This window comes from Diaphorina citri, unplaced genomic scaffold (genome assembly GCF_000475195.1).
Source record: "Diaphorina citri unplaced genomic scaffold, Diaci psyllid genome assembly version 1.1 scaffold1380, whole genome shotgun sequence".
Lineage (NCBI taxonomy): Eukaryota > Metazoa > Arthropoda > Insecta > Hemiptera > Psyllidae > Diaphorina > Diaphorina citri.
In genome coordinates, this window is record NW_007378806.1 from 29856 (window position 1) to 35398 (window position 5543).

Genomic DNA, 5543 nt, shown 5'->3' on the forward strand with positions numbered 1-5543 from the left:
ACCTTGACAGAGACATTGACGGCCCACCCATTGGACCCCTGCGGCCATTTCTAACAACCTTGAGTGACCTTGGGATCTGGTTTATGAACGGAACCGATCTATTGTCGCGCGCCGACCCTTATGTAATTCCGTACCGGTGATATTATTGTACCGTATAGTACGGTGTTGTCCTCGGGTATATGCTAGGTATATTCTATTCTATTCTCATTAGGACTTTATTTACATATGTAGACAGAATATGTACGGAATACTTACAATGGAGGAGTTGCAATTGGGACATTTGATGTGACGTCATCGCCTACGGGAGCGTATGCCGTGACGTCAAACTTAACGATTTACCTGTATTTTTTAAATCGATTTATCTCGGTATCTAGAAGTCGTAGAAGAAAAAGAAAAATTCCGTTGGTCCTCATTTTTCCTGCTCTATGACTTTGAAACATCACCCAAGTAAGCGCAACTGATCTATTCAGAATATTTATTTTCTTATCTATCTACATTACTATGTAGGTAGGTACTCAGTTTGCCAAAATTTCCGTTCGAGATAGCCATAGATCCTTGATCTTTGTCCTGGTACTAATGAAGGGTAGCGCATCTGTTTTGTAAGCGCTTAGGTTGCGGGTTCGATTCCGGTATAGAGATAGAGTCAAAGATCTTTGATCTTTATCCTGGAGCTCTTGGGGCCTGCTTCTCGAAACAATCCTGACATTTCTGACGTTTTTTTTTTTTTTTTTTTTTTTTTTTTTTTTTTATTAAAAAAATCACACCAAAAAAAAAACCCTCTCCCTCCTAATCTGTCTCCCTCTCTCTCTCTCTCAGTGACCGCTAAATTACTTGAATGCCCTTTTCTACTATAATATGGTAGGTAATACCTGCTTATACCTAGGTACTTACGACTTCAAGGTTCAGAGCACATCCTCTCATAGCCATAGAGATAACTATATAGGTACCTACTTTTCTACTTAGCTCATTTGGGAACATGGGAATGGAAAATTTGTGCCCGAAAAATTTCCACTTCAGTCGAGATTCGAAGCCAGTACCTTCGGGCCGAAGTTCAGCCTCAATATAGAAGAAAATTAAATATTAATTTAACAAAAAGGAAATAAGGGAATAATATAATATATTTTAAAGAGATTTGACAGAGAGAACTGTAGCTTCTATGGTCTTATCGTCCCGAAAGCGAAGAGAGAAGGAAGACAGGTTAGGAGAAATCCAGCCGTTCCGAGAACGAACATGATCCGTTCAGGATAAAATTCGCCCCGGGCAGGAATCGAACCCACGGCCTCGCACTTAGAAGGCGCTACCAACCAAGCTGACTAGGCTGGCGAATAATACGAGTATTTAGGTGATGATAAGAAAATGAGATCCATTGATATTCATTATCGAGTATCGAAAGATTCCGAGACGAATCACTAACTTCCCCAACTATGAATAGTCCTAAATATATACAGCCCCTTGTGTAACTGACTGACTGACTCACTCACTCACTCACTCATACTAATTCTAACCCACTTCTAGATGAGCTAGAAAAATGCGGTTTTCACCATTGGATTCCTTATTTTTTGTAGTTACTGGGAAAAATCGGAAAATCCCGAAATTCCAAACCGTTCCCGAGATATTGACGTTTTTTAGCCCCCCCATAAGAAATACACGGGGAACACGCTTTGAGGCCAGCAAAACTTTTCCTACGTTTAATATTTTGCTCTCGCTTTTAGTTTTCAGTTTTCATTTCTTCGAGACAAGACTCAGGGACGATATTAGTTTTCAGGGGCGAAGCCAAGGGAGCGCGAAGCGCGACCTCATGCACACCCCGCGAAGCCCCGGGAGCGCGCAGCGCGACCCCATGCATAACCCCGCGAAGCCCCCGGGAGCGCGCAGCGCGACCGTAAACAAGGGAGCGCGAAGAGCGACCCCCTGCACAACCCCGCGAAGCCCCCGGGAGCGCGCAGCGCGACCGTAAACAAAGGAGCGCGAAGCGCGACCTTATGCACAACCCCGCGAAGCCCCGGGAGCGCGACCGTATACGCAACCCCGCGTAGCAAAACACGCGAAGCCCCTCTCCCGAGCACGAAGTGCGAGTATAGACAATATTGCTCCTCGCTTGTTCCATAAAATTATAGAGAGAAAAAAGCATCGTCCTCTGCAATAAGCTGTAACTCTCTCAGTAAAAGGCCCTCTACAAGGCTCCCATCGGCCCGATGAGACTCAAAATTTTAAACAAGAACTAATACTGTATTTGCTGTCCAACCGAATTGCTGTCACTTTATAGAGGTAACACCTACAAAGCTTCATTTGACTTGTAGTAGATTTTCGAGTTTCGATAGTTGGATGTTCAAAACGAGGAAGAGGTAGTTGGATTGGAGGGTAGCGCGTATGCCTTGTAAGCGCTAGGTCGCAGGTTTGATTCCCGCCCGAGCAGATTTTATCCTGAACGGTATTAAATCACCTTATTCGAAAAAAGAAAGATCTTTTTCAATGGATATCTTCATATCTTCTTGGGCGATGGGCGCTCCCACAATGTCCACTATCGTCCACTCTAAAGAATCCCACTCAGACACCAACGGATTCTTTCCACTAAGACACCGAGTCTTGCACGTTTTATAGTGGACACACTCCACTAGCTTTGCGTCCGGACACAAACCAAATTTTATCAACAACGTAACGATGTGACCTGAATCCTCAATGGACCAGGTATTGTTTCAGTACAGAACTGTCTGCACTTTTTTCCTCTCATGACACGTTTTATTATATTTTATGGAGGAAGTGTGGGGTAGTTATCATTAGTCTGTTAATAAATAGTGGAACAAGTGGTCCCCAAAGTTATCTTCCCCCCCCTTATCTGCCCTCAAAACGAGGACGACATCCTGCTGATTGAATCCGGATTCGTTGGATAAAAAATAAAATAAATAATAATAATAATAATAATAATAATAATAAAACTCAAGCTAGATTTCTATGCACTATGCTCAACATAGACAAAAATTTGTAATTGTTTTTCGATTGCAAATGTTTCAACGGGTTACTTTTTGGTGTTCTCGTGTTGACCCAGCATTCTGATTGGTTCTTTCATTTTGGGTTGATGACTCATTGCTGCCATATCCATCTGGATGAATCATAGGTATGTAAAAATTTGAAAAAAATCCAAATCTGAGGTCAAAACTCGAAAAAATAACTGTAAAAGGTCGAAAATTCAATTTTTATTTTCCGTTCTAATGAAAGAGTTCAAATATGTGTGACGTAAAAAATAACTGTAAAAGGTCGAAAATTCAATTTTTATTTTCCGTTCTAATGAAAGAGTTCAAATATGTGTGACGTCATAACTGTAAAAAGTCGAAAATTCAATTTTTATTTTCCGTTCTAATGAAAGAGTTCAAATATGTGTGACGTCAGACTTTACGCAGTTGTTTTTTTCCGTCTGCTAGGTAGTGCCACTATGCAAGCGCGCTAGGAGAGGAGCAGAAAGAACTGCGCAGAAACGTATGCCCACAAACACACTAATGCGTTGCCTGCGAGGGAGCTTTGCTCGGGACATTTGATGTGACGTCATCGCCTACGGGAGCGTTACTGTCAAATACAACACATTCATAAGGTTATGAATAACGTAGTCTACTGTAGGACTGTAGGTACGATTATATATTAGGTATTTATCATTGTTTGTACCTACTAACGCAATCCCTACATATCCGATTAGGCTAAAGGTAGGTACCTACATACATAAATAGTGGACACGGAGAGTATAATATAAACAGTAGGTCTACCTACAATACCTACCTATAAGTCCCTATAGGGACTCACAGTAGGTAAAAGTCAATAGATTAATAGATTGTATCTTATGACATCACACCAATAGGTACGTGTTAGACAAAAATTGACCTATATGGTCCGGAAATAATGTGTGTATCAGTGTATCACTATCACATGAGTATACCTTGTTAGGTATAAGTATAAGTACCAAAAAAAAGAAGAAGAAGAAGAAAAGGGAAAAATCAAAAGCTTGTATTCGCGGCGTATTTCAGTGTGAACAAAGTACCCATTCAGTTGCGGGCGAATAGCTTATCGGGGTAGTTTTCCACTTGAGTGTGGTGGAAGAGAAGGCCTTTTAGAAAACTCATATCGAGTTTCCGATTGGTTGTCTTTCGTGATAATCAATGAATCTTTCGACATCAAGTTCGAATGAATGTGAAGCTTTGACACGCGATAGAATTCCAAGAAAGGTCCTTCTGACTCACCAAAAAGTTGGTTTTCAAGCGGGTTTTCACGAAAAAGTGTGCGGGTTTCTCGTGGTTTTCACCAGAAAGTTCACGAATATTAAATCTTTGAAAACAAATTTTACTTTTTTTTAGTTGAAGTTTGAAGTTTTTAGCCAAAAGTACACGAGCTTGGCCGTCGAATAACGAATATTTTACAAGGTCAAATGGCGCTTATACTCAGCGGTGTTCGACTTTGACGGTCGAATAAAGAATTTTCCCCAAGTCAAATTAATAAAACGAACCGCCTTTGAAATTGTTGAAGTATACCGAAATCGCAGATCGACATGTTTTGTTACGATGTAAGTTCCTGAGTGGAAGGTAATGGGTAATGGGTATGACTATGGCAGTGAGCAATAAATTCATCAACTTTGTTTGAGAATTTGACCACAATAATGGTAGTACCCTACTTCTGGGTTAAAGGAATTTTTCAGTCCTATTCGAACAGTATAAATGGCCAGCATTAAGCTGAAAAGAACCACCCATAAGTAGAATTGCCTGATGCATGGTTCTTTTCTGCTTATTGCTGTCTATTTCTCCATAGGTATCAAGCCCTGTGTCAAAGAAAAAGACTCTCAAAAAGTCTCTCTTTCCCTGATAAAGCAGCGCGCAGACTGATCATACACTTCGAACACTTCAGACATTTCCGACAAATTTTGTATTTTGCTTCCTATGTTAAGTAATGGTAGTATGTCGGAAGTGTTGGAAATGTCTGATACGGATAAGGTGTGCGGACTTACCATTACGTTAAACATAGGAAGCAAAATATAAAATTTGTCGGAAAATGTCTGAAGTGTTGGAAGTGTATGATCAGTCCTTTCTTCTTCTCATCCAACACAATATTACCTCCTATTTCGACTCGAACCAAATCCTCATTTTCGATTTCCCCAGATCTTGCCAGTCACTCTCAACCAGCTCGCTCTACCTGACGGCGGAGTAGGATATCGAGATCAACTTCAAGGAAAACCAGGACCCCGTCTCTATATCGTAAGTCCAAAAGTTCGATTCCTGGGGCTGTCGGAAAAAATTGGGGTCGGGGAAAAATTGGGGTCCTGGGAGGTAGAAACACACCATCACGTCACTTGAGCTCACGTTGACGTGAGGGCATTGTGGCTAATATCGTGAATTAAAAAATTACTACAGTATTATCGGGAAAACTTTGAACTACATCTTTCTGAACCCCTCATGAGTTAACGTGACATGACGTTGACGTGAGGGCATTGTGGCTATCGTGACATGATTTTTTTTTTTTTTTTTTTTTGAAAGATGAGTGTTTCCATCACGTTTTTATTTCGTAGC